Raw genomic sequence first — 11,674 nt, 5'->3', positions numbered from 1 at the left:
TTCTTTGGGGCAGGACATGGACAGGCTGCAGCCAAGGGAAATAGGGGCCTGTGGGAGCTCAGAGGAAGGCGGGCCATGGTTTCACAGAGGAGAGGAACCTGGAGCTGGCTCTTGAAGGATGAGTAGGAGTTCAGCAGAATGACAGAGAGGGGCCATTACAGGCAGAGAACATTCTTCGAGGAGGCCTTAGGGAACATTCCTGAATGGGATGTAGAGACAGATGGACTGAGTCAAAGGTAAGTGGCAATGCAGAGTCAGCCACGCCCTCTTTCAGTCGGCAGTCATCTCCCACCACATTGCTAGCAGACACACAGGGGCCCTGACAATGACAACGCGAGGTGGTAAGTGAGGCAGGCCCAGTGTGCCTGCACAGCAGCACATGTTCCGCGAGGCCTGCCGGTTGCCCGGCCCTGGGCTGGCTGGCCTCTGCTGGGGATCCTGAGAGGACTCTAGCCTGGGCGCTGGCTCTGGACAGCTCCTGTTCTAGTGAGTGAGCCAGACTGGGACACCGTGGGTCACAGCCCCAGAGTAGTCAGTGACTGAACAAACAACAGAGGCTGGGGGTGCTCAGATGACCCTGGATGGAGGGACCCAGGAAAGCTTCATGGATTGGGAAGCTCCCTGTTCATTTTATTAAAAATTATCACCACCAGCGCCGCCACCAAGATACTTTTTCTTTTTTTTTTTTTTTGGCCATGCGGCATGAGGGATCGAACCCGTGCCCCCTGCAGTGGAAGCGCGGAGTCACAACCACTGGACCCCCAGGGAAGTCCCGCCAAGATACTTTTGTGAAATATAACAAATATCACAATATAACATATAATTGTGAAATATAACATTCAGAAAAGTGCATAAAACATAAATGTATAGTTAGTAAGCTGTTGTAAAATACCCGCACCTCCCATGATAAGACATACATTAGCAGCACCCCAGAATTCCCCCCACCCCCTTTCTGTCATGTGCGCCTCCCTGATCACAACTCTCCCCTTCCCCTAGCTAGGAACACTATTCTTTCTTTTACAGTAATAATTCCTTGCTTTTCTTTAACTTTCTAGTTTTATGTCACCCAATGAAATAGTTAATTTTATCTCTTTTTGAATTTGATATAAATGGAATCATACAATATGTTTTCTGTTGTGTCTGGTTTCTTTTGTTCAACCTTGTGTCTGTGAGATTCTTCCACGTTCTGTTTATTTGTAGTTGACTCATTTTGATTGCTGCGTAGCATTCATTGTATGACCATCCCACAGGTAGCTCATGCATTGCACTGTTGATGGACATTGGGTTGTTAGCAGTTTGGGGCTGTACTGTATAATGCTGCTGTGAACATTCTTACGTGTGTGTGTGTGTGTGTGTGTGTGTGTGTGTGTGTGTGTGGCGTGTGGTGTGTGTGTGAATAAATGCTTACTTTTTTTTTTTTAAATTTAGGTTGCGTTGGGTCTTCGTTGCTGTGCGTGGGCTTTCTCTAGTTGCGGCAAGTGGGGGCTTCTCTTCGTTGCGGTGCGCGGGCTTCTCACTGCGGTGGCTTCTCTTGTTGCAGAGCATGGGCTCTAGGAACGCGGGCTTCAGTAGTTGTTAGTTGTGGCTCATGGGCTCTGGAGCGTAGGCTCAGTAGTTGTGGTGCACAGGCTTAGTTGCTCCGTGGCATGTGGGATCTTCCCGGACCAGGGATCGAACCTGTGTACCCTGCATTGGCAGGCAGATTCTTGTCCACTGCGCCACCAGGGAAGCCCAATGCCTACATTTCTGTTGGGATATACCTGGAAGGAGAATTGGAGAATTCCTGGACATGGGCAAGAGTATGTTCAGGTTTGGTCAATACTGCCTAATTAGTTTCCTACGAGTGCTGTAACAAATTACCACAAACCTAGTGGATTAACATAACATAAATGTATTCTCTCACAGTTCTGAAGGCCAGAAGTCTAAAATTAGTTTCACTGGGCCGAAGTCAAGGTGTTGGCAGGCCTGTACTCCCCTTGGAGGCTCTACATGAGAATTTGTTCCTTGCCTACTCCGGCTTCTGGTGGCTGCCAGTATCCCTTGGTCTGTGGCTGCATTAGTTCAATTTCTGCCTCTGTAGTTACATTGCCTCCTCTCTGTCAGTGTCAAATCTCCCTTTGCCTCGGAGCACAGGCTCTGGACGCGCAGGCTCAGCGGCCATGGCTCACGGGCCCAGCTGCTCCGCAGCACGTGGGATCTTCCCGGACCGGGGCACGAACCCTTGTCCCCTGCATCGGCAGGCAGACTCTCAACCACTGCGCCGCCAGGGAAGCCCCTGCCTCTCTCTTATAAGGACACTTGTGATTGCACTTACGGCTCACTCGAATAATCCAGAATAGTCTCCTCATCTCAAAATCTTTAATCACATCTGCAAAGTTCTTTTTGCCACATAAAATAATATTCACAGATTCCAGACATTAAGCCACGGACTTTTTTTTTTTTTTTTCCCAGCTGTGCTGCATGGCTTGTGGGATCTTAGTTCCCTGACCAGGGATTGAACCCATGACCCCTGCAGTGAAAGGGCAAAGTCCTAACCACTGCCAGGGAATTTCCTTGGGGGACGTTTTTCACTGACAGACTTCTTTTCTAAATTGTTTATACTGATATACTGTCCCACCAGCACTGAGTGAGAGTTCTCTTTGCCTCACATCCTTGCCAATACCTGGTATTGTCAGACACTTTTAATTTTGTGGTAGGATATCATTGTGGTTTATCTTTCTTCTCCCTCATGATTAATTTCTGCTCATTCTTGAATGAAGAGTAGGAGATCCTTGGGTGAATAGAATGAGCGAGGGTGTTCCAGACAGGTGGAATACCACGTATGAAAGGTCTCAGGAAACATTTGTTTAAACTGAGTAAGAGGTTGCTTTTTTTCTAAAGCATTAAATTATTAAAAATAAAGAGTATGCAGAGAGATAAGTGGAACAAAGTCAAGGGTAAATAAGATGGTCCAATATGAGGTTCTGGTTGGGCAGGGAAGGGAGAGGAGCCAGGAAGGGGTCTGGCCAACTGGCAGAAAACCGGAGGATTAAGGGAGTGGAGATCTCTCTATGAGTTGATGCTACAGGTGTGATGGCAGCGGAGGCCCGCCAGGCCTGCAAGTCAGGTTCTGGGGTCAGAGTGCAGGATACTGGATTTTGAACATGGAAGATGGTACTGGGTTGTGGTTTAAACCAGGGATTTTAAAATTTTATTTATTTTTTTAATTGAAGTACATTTGATTTACAATGTTGTGTTAATTTCTGCTGTACAGCAGAGTGATTCAGTTATACATATATATACATTCTTTTTTATATTCTTTTCCATTATAGTTTATCACAGGATATTGAATGTAGTTCCATAGTCTGTACAGTAGGGCCTTGTTGTTTGTTTATCCATTCTACACATAATAATTTGTATCTGCTAACCCAAAACTCCCAATCCTCCCCTCTCCCACCAAACCCCCGTTGGCAACCACATGTCTGTTCTCTATGTCTATGCGTCTGTTTCTGTAAAACCAGGGATTTTTAATTTGGGACCCAGAGAGTCCTGTGTTACAATCCTGGCTCTGCCCCTTTACTGAATGTTACCCATGACTTTTCTCCTTCCCTCACCCCCAAATCATTCAACAATCATTTAGCAATGTATACTTCTAGCTACTATAGGATGGGTCAGATCCAATCCCTCTCTTGACATACCCTGGCTTTGTGGGGGATGTGATCACTGAGGGCATCTCAAAGGGACGTACAAGGGGCTGCGGGGACTCAGATGAGGCAGACACCAGCTCTAATCTGGCTTCACAGAACCCAGGCTTCCTTGAGCCTTAGGTCCTCGGGTTCTATCACCCTCTGTTCCACTTGCTCATTGACATCTGTTGATTCCTTGCTTACTCCCCGTCATTGCTGAAGACTCTAGCACATCCTCACAGACTTCTTCTCCACCCCAGCCCCTGCCGTTCTGCTGGGATACTTGACCTCCGTGTGGTGACCCATCCTTCTAGTTGTTTAGCCTCTTGGTCTCTTGCCACCTCATCCTTGGTGACCTTCCTCCCACACCAGCCATCCACTCCCATGACCACACCTTGGACTTAGTCATGACCCGGAAGGGCAGTGCACATAGTGAGCGTTTACTGAGCACTTATACCACACGCCAGGCACTGTGCCAAACAGCTGACGTGTTTACCCGTCCCCAAAACCTGTAGGGTTGGTATTTTAAAGATGAGGCTACACACTCAGGAGGGTGAAGTCACTTCCCTTGGTGACACATTCAGTAAAGTGGCAGAGCCAAGATTGTAACAGAGCGCTCTCTGGGTCCCAAATTAAAAATCCCTGGTTTTAACCACAACCCAGTACCATCTTCCATGTTCAAAATCCAGTACCCTCTGCTCTGATCCCAGCACCTGCCTTCCAGGCCTGGCGGGCCTCCGCTGCCATCACACCTGTAGCATCAACTCATAGAGAGAGCTCCACTCCCTTAATCCTCCAGTTTTCTGCCAGTTGGCCAGACCCCTTCCTGGCTCCTCTCCCTTCCCTGCCCAGCCAGAGCCTCACATTGGACCATCTGATCTCTCTGGCTGGCTCTCTAAGAGTCAGGGTCCCAGTGGGAAACAGAGGGCTCCACAGCTGGTATTTCAAAGATCATTTAATGAAGGGACTTCTTTGCAGAGAGTGTGGGGCAGGTTGAGAGAACCAACAAGGGAGGTGAAGGCAGCGGGAAGTTGGGACCACTCTGAGGTCTGCAGGGGTCAGGAGAGGAATTGATATTCCTGGAGCCCGGTGAGACTGTGGAACATACCTGAGCAGCGTCAGCGTTGTGGAGGGTGCAGCCACTCTCAGAACTACGGTACCCTGACTTCCCTGGCGGTCCAGTGGTTAAAGCTCCGCACGCCCAATGCAGGGAGCGGCAGGTTTTGTCCCTGGTCAGGGAACTAATATCCCTGTGCCACGTGGCTCCCCCACCAAAAAAAGAAAAGGGACAAAAACCATGGTAGTGGTGGGAATTCCTTGGTGGTCCAGTGGTTAGGATTCCGTGTTTCCACTGCCGGGGGCCCAGGTTCGATCCCTAGTTGGGGAACTAAGATCCTGCAAGCCGCGTGGCGTGGCCAAGAAACCAACCAACCAACCAACCAACCAACCACGGTACTGATCCAGAGCTGGGAGTAGGAGGTGACATATCCAGAATGACCCAGTTAGAAGTCAGCGGGCAAGGAAGCCTGGATGATGCTGTTCATACGGGCAGAGAAGGGTGGAGGTGGACCTGGAGGGGCACGTGGAAAATGAGTAGCACGCTCTGGATTCCTGTACACCCTGGCCTCTGCCTCATCTATCAGCACCTCCTTAACCCTGGTTCAGGTGGTTGAGATTGGCTCAGAGAAGAACGGTGGCAAAGTGGTTCATATAGATGCCACTCCGACTTCTTGGTCAACCCCCTCTCTCAGTCAGCACGCTCCCATGAACATCCCCCAACCCTACCCTTTCAGTCTCAACAAATAAAACTAAGGCTAATCAGTCATTCATTTCTTTCCGCTTCCTATACACACCTATAGGAATTCACACCCACCTTTACTTCCCTTCTCCAGGCTCTCTTCTAGTCCAGCCTCTCCACCCACGCATCGCCTATCATTATGACCTCCAGAATATTTCTCCATCCTTCTTCCCTTCTCTGTTTCAACAGTCCTTCCTTCTCACTCCTTCTTCTTAGCCTATAAATATATGCAAATTTCTACCACTATAGCAACTAACAAGGACTTTGCTGGTGGTCCAGTGGGTAAGGCTCTGGGCTCCCAATACAGGAGCCCTGGGTTCCATCCCTGGTCGGGGAACTAGATCCCACATGCTGCAACTAAAGATCCCGCGTGCTGCAACTAAGACCCGGCGCAGCCTAAATAAAAAAACAAAAACAAAAAGCTAACAAAAAACCTCTACCTCTCTTTACTCTGTGCTCCCTCTATGCCTGTCCTTTGTCTTTCTCCTCATCCCACCCAAAATTCTTGAAAATAAGTATGAGTTAGGGTTCTTTGGCTGCAAGCAACAGAGACTGACTTGCTAACTTAAGCAAGCAAGGAATTTATTAGAAGGAAATAAAGGTGGCACACACAGTGGAAGGAAAGACCCAAGAACCCGGCTTCAGAAAAGACCGGAGCCAGGGCAGGGGCGGGAATCTGAGAGAGCAGGAAGGAATGGAGGTTTCCTCAGGGCCCTGGCTGCTGCATGAATCAGCTCCAACCAGGTTCAGGCATCCTGTCACGTAAGCTCACAATTCAAATTCCAGGGAGAGCTTCTGATTGGTGCAGCTCGAGTCACGTGACCTCCCTCTGGCCTGTGGACAGCTGGGCACCCTGGCGGACACAGTCTCATGGAATCTTACGTATCCGGTTGGCCCTGGGTGGTTACTCAGAGCAAAATCAGGGAGCTGTCATAGACGGAGGGGAAATGGATGCTGGGCAGGCGAAACAACAGATGTCCGTGCGCTCCTGGCTCGTCAGTCAGCCCCAGCCTTCATCTTCCCTCTGAGTCCTCAACTCACCGAAAGCGTTTGCACCGAGCTTGTTAAGGACCTTCTCTTGCCAAATCCAAGGACATTTTTCAGTCTTTATCTGCAGTTTTAAACTCCATGGACCGGTGCCTCTCTTTTGAAAATCTTTCCTCCCTTGGCTTCTGCATAACAAATCAACCCAAGACTTAACATCTTAAAATAACAAACATTTATTATCCCATAGTTTCTGCAGGTCAGAAATCCCTGAGCAGCCTAGCTGAGGGGTTGCGGTCTCTTCTGAAGGCTTGGGTTGTGTGTGTGTGGATGGATAGCATGACCTAGTTTCCCCCAGGGTGAGTGATCCAGTAGAGAGAGAGAGAGAGAGAGAGAGAGGGAGGGAGGAAGGAGAGAGACAGGAGAGATGGGGAAAAAGAAAGACATGCACTACGCAGGCAAGGAAGCTGTGGTGTTTTTTGTTTTGGTTTGGTTTGGTTTTATTTGGCTTGCAGGATTGTAGTTCCCCAACCAGAGGTTGAACCTTTTGGGCCCTTGGCAGTGAGAGCATGGAGTCCTACCCACTGGCTTGCCAGGGAGTTCCCAGTGTGGTCCTTTTTTTTTTTTTTTTTTTTTTTTTTTTTGCGGTACGCAGGCCTCTCACTGTTGTGGCCTCTCCCGTTGGGGAGCACAGGCTCCGGACGCGCAGGCTCAGCGGCCACGGCTCACGGGCCCAGCCGCTCCACGGCACGTGGGATCTTCCCGGACCGGGGCACGAACCCGTGTCCCCTGCATCGGCAGGCGGACTCTCAACCACTGCGCCACCGGGGAAGCCCTGTGGTCCTTTTTATAACCTAATCTTGGAATTGACATCCCATCACTTCTGCCATATTCTGTTTATTAGAAGTGAGTCACTAGGTCCAGCCCACATTCATGGGGAAGGAATCACACAAGCACATGAGTATCAGGAGGCAGGGGTCACCGGGGGGCCTCTTAGGGGCTGCCTACCTCGGCTTCCATAACATAGCACATTCATGGTTCTCCTTCCTCCCTGACAGCTTCTCTGGTCCTTGTAGGGGCTCCTCTTACTCTGCCCTGCCTTTGAAATACGGCTCTTCCCCTGTGCTCCCTCCTTGGCCCATAGCTCTCTCATTCTTCATATTCTTCCCGAGGGATATCATCCACCCTCATGATTTTAGCTATCACCTGTATGCTGATGATGCCCAAATCTTCAGTGCAGACCTGTCTCCATGATACTGCACGTAAATATGTCGAAATATTGACTGCAGAGCCAATATAAACTCTTGGACCCAGGGCACGTCCCATGAGCCCTGCAGACATAAGAAGTTCCATAAAGGGACTTGCCTGGTGGCAAGTGGTTAAGAATCCACCTGCCAAAGCAGGGGACACGGGTTTGAGTCCTGGTCTGGGAAGATCCCACTTGCCGTAGAGCAGCTAAGCCCACGTGCCACAACTACTGAAGCCCGCGCTCACAGAGCCTGTGCTCCGCAACGAGAAGCCACCGCAATGAGAAGCCTGCGCTCCGCAGTGAAGAATAGCCCCCGCTTGCTGCAACTAGAGGAAGCCCGCGCGCAGCAACGGAGACCCAACGCAGCCAAAAATAAATAAATAAATACATTTATATTAAAAAGAAAAGTTCCCTAAAAACTTCACTGGGGAATTCCCTGGCAGTCCAGTGATTAGGACTCTTCGCTTTCACTGCTGAGGGCCCAGGTTCAGTCCCTGGTTGGGGAGCTAGGATCCCGCAAGCCTCATAGCGCAGCCAAAAACAAATGAACAAACACAACAACAACAAAAGCACTTCATTGACTAAGTTCTGTGCCACCTCCTGTTTTCTCCCAGCTCAGCAAATGGGACCTCCACCTACCCTGGCATCCACCTGAGGAGCGTGCCCTTGACACCACTCTCTCCCTTACCCTCATATCCAAATGTAAAGCCTTGCTGACTGGATTTACCTCAAGGTTTTTCCAGCCTGTGCCCTCCTCTGTGTCCCTGATACCAACGTCGTAATACTAGCCAATACTACCTCTTGCCTAGGCTATAGCAACGGCTTCCTGATTTTTCTGGCCCCCACTCAAAAATGCAAAACTGCCCTTGATGAAAACTCCCATGGCCTCTGAGATCCAAAGATGCTTAATGACTGGGCCCCATCCAGCCTCTCCAGCAGCATCTTTCTCTCACAGCTTGTGCTCTAGCAACCCCCCGGCCTGTCTGCACACACCCTGCACTTCCTCATGTGCCCGTTTTTTTCTGTTCATACTGTCCTCTCTGAGTTTAATGCCCCCTGCAATTTCGGGAGAATGATTTCCCCTTGAAAACTCAAGAGAATTTGAGCTCTTGACAGCAGGAATTATATCCTCTCCTGTTTTGCATCCCTAGCACCTTCCATGGAAGTCACACTTACATAGGTACCTCAGCTTGTGTATGGAATGGATGAATGTATAAACTGGAGATTTATAGTAGCATGAGAGCTGGTTCTTTTTTTTTTTTTTTTTTTCACTCAGTCAGGTTTATTGAGAATCTACCATGTGCTCAGCACTGTCCTTGGCAGTAACGTGAGAAAAATTACAAAACAAAATATCAAGAAAGGAAAAATACACTTGGCACTCTGTTAATTTGCAATCTTTTCCAGATTGCTTTTCAAAAGCGTTCTTGGGTTGTTTTGGGATATGTGATCTCCCTCCTTTTTCCATGTCCCTCTAAGGTTTCCAGCACTGTCAAGTTATGTGCCACTGTGGCCATTCCCTAAAGAACAGAGGATGGGACAGGAGGAACAGCTTCCTGCTGTTGGGGCAGTCAGGGCTGGGGTCCCATAGCGGGGTAGATACTTTGAGCGGGAACCCGTCAACCCCGGGGGCTCAGGGCACTCACAGTGAATCATGAAAAGGCCAGGCTTGGGGATGCCCCAGACAGGGCCCTGGGGCCCGTGCTCACCCCCTCCCCGGAAGATGTGCTTAAAGTGCTAACAGTGTAAGAAAACAAGGCATAGCTACACGCAGGCCTGGATGCACCAGACTTCTCACCTCCCATTCTTCCCCTTTCTTGTGCTAACACCAGGCGCTGGCACCACCAGGGCCCAGGCCAGTGGGGAAGTCTAATGCCAAGTGGAGAAGGTCCAATGTATAACCTGTGATGCCCAAGAGGAGGCTGGGGCAGAGAGGTGTGCAGCAAAGGGTACTGGTTTGTGCTTGGCCAGTGCTGCTGGGCCAGGGGTGAGTTCCTGTGCAAAGGGCAGGCTGGTTCTCTACAGCTAGCAGGGTCCTAAATTTTCCCTGAGGGAACAAAGCTGCATAGCATGGGAAGGAGATCCAGGACGTGCAGGACCCTCGCAGCCAGGCTTGCCCCATCCCTGCTGTACACGGTGCTGAGGAGCGCCGGTGTGGGGCACAGAGCTGCCCCAAGCCGACAGGCCATGCCACACTTAGGTGGCATGGATGACCTCCAGGCACACCTGGACAGAGAGCCCCACCCGCCTGGGCACAGGCAATCATGCAGGCCCTCAACCAGCGTTGGAACAAGGGCTTAGGTCCAGCTGGCAGCCTTGCCAAGGATACCAGTGACCCAGCGGACAAGCAAAAAGTGGCAGTGGCGTGGCCTCTTCCCGTTGGCAATGTGGCCAGGCAGAGAGGACTGGGAGGGTGCCCAGGGGCCAAGAAGGCACCCTCTGTCTTAGCCTCAGCTCAGAGCCAGATCTCATCACCGCTCACACTGGACACCCGATATACGTAGCCCAGCATTGGGAGACGGATGAAACCTCGGCTGGTGAGGAGGCTGCCGGGCTCCGGATCCAGAAGCTCTGGCTGGCTGTTGTCCTGAGCTGTCTGCTGGTCTGCTGGTTCCCTCTGGAGTCCGGAGTGAGGTCGTTGAGCTGCAGGCGGGACAGGAGGGACACGTTCTCCCGCGGCAGGCACACGCTGTTGAGTGTCAGGTTGTTGGAGTCACTAGGGATCAGGGATGGGCTCTGGGAGGGGCCTGCGGCCCGAAGCGAGGCGCTGGTAACACCCACATCGTTGGTGGCCACCACGGAGAGGTTGCGTGTCAGGCTGCGGAGCTGCAGCAGCACGGTGTGTCTGGTGAGCCAGGGGTAGTTCTGGGCATCCAGCACCAGGAAGTCAGAGGCGTTGACAGTCACCGGCCCATCCTGGTCGATCCAGGTCACATTGGCAGGCGGGTTTGCACGCACCAGGACAAAAAGGACGACCAGGAGGCCCGGGCCTTGAGCTTCCTGGTACTTGGCCCCAACCTGGGCAATCTCCAGCTTAACTGTACACCTTGCAGGCACAGAACTGAGCGCTGACTCCACGGGACAAACAGGCACATGCTCGCAGGTACAACCACCAGCAACCGTGCAGCCTGCACCAGGCCCAGACACACACACACACACACACACACACACACACACACACACACACACACACACACACAGGCATAAACACTCGGGTACACGTCCCCTCCCCCAAAGGGACTGTCCTTCTCCCGACTCCGGCTCTCTCCTGCCCGCTTCCCTCACCCATCTACGCCCCTTCTCCCCTCCTCTGGATTTGGGCTGAAGAGGAGGGGATCTGGGAGGCGGGGTCACGAAGAATGCCCTCCCCTGCCTCTGGGAGCTGGTTCTTTTTTTTTTTTTTTTTTTTTTTTTTGCGGCACGCGGGCCTCTCACTGCTGTGGCCTCTCCCATTGCAGAGCACAGGCTCCGGACGCACAGGCTCAGCGGCCATGGCTCACGGGCCCAGCCGCTCCGTGGCATGTGGGATCTTCCCGGACCGGGGCACGAACCCGCGTCCCCTGCATCGGCAGGCGGACTGTCAACCACTGCGCCACCAGGGAAGCCCCTGGGAGCTGGTTTCTTGAAGTCTAATAGGTTAGCCAGGGGGAGAAGAGTGGGAAGGACATTCTAGTTATAGGGAACTGCATGTACCAAGGCCAGGAGGTAAGAGGAGGCAGATTCAAAGAAGTAGTGGTGGTCCGGTGTGGTCGGGGGATAAGATGCATGGTGGGCAGGGACTGGAGGGGGAGGGGAGCCAGATATTGCAAAGGGCCTGAAAAGCTGGCTAAGGGGTTGGGCTTTTGTCCTGTTGGCAACAGGGAGCCCTGAAAGAGTTTGAAGCAGGGAGTGACTTCATCAGAGACATGTTGTGGAACCATCACCCCAGTGGCCAGACTGGAAACTGGGAGGCCAGGTAGGAAGCAGGTGCATCGGGCCAAG

The 11,674-nt window shown here is 51.4% G+C and overlaps 1 pseudogene; it reads right to left on the bottom strand.

Moving 5' to 3' along the window:
- Nucleotides 1-10,148: 10,148 nt before the first annotated feature.
- LOC131745247 (transmembrane protein 25 pseudogene) lies at nt 10,149-10,982 on the bottom strand (annotated as a pseudogene).
- Nucleotides 10,983-11,674: the final 692 nt, after the last annotated feature.

The sequence above is a fragment of the Kogia breviceps genome, chromosome 18 (assembly GCF_026419965.1).
Source record: "Kogia breviceps isolate mKogBre1 chromosome 18, mKogBre1 haplotype 1, whole genome shotgun sequence".
In the NCBI taxonomy this organism is placed as follows: Eukaryota; Metazoa; Chordata; class Mammalia; order Artiodactyla; family Physeteridae; genus Kogia; species Kogia breviceps.
The sequence above is the reverse complement of the archived record's forward strand: the minus strand, read 5'-3'. Positions and strand labels throughout refer to the sequence as shown.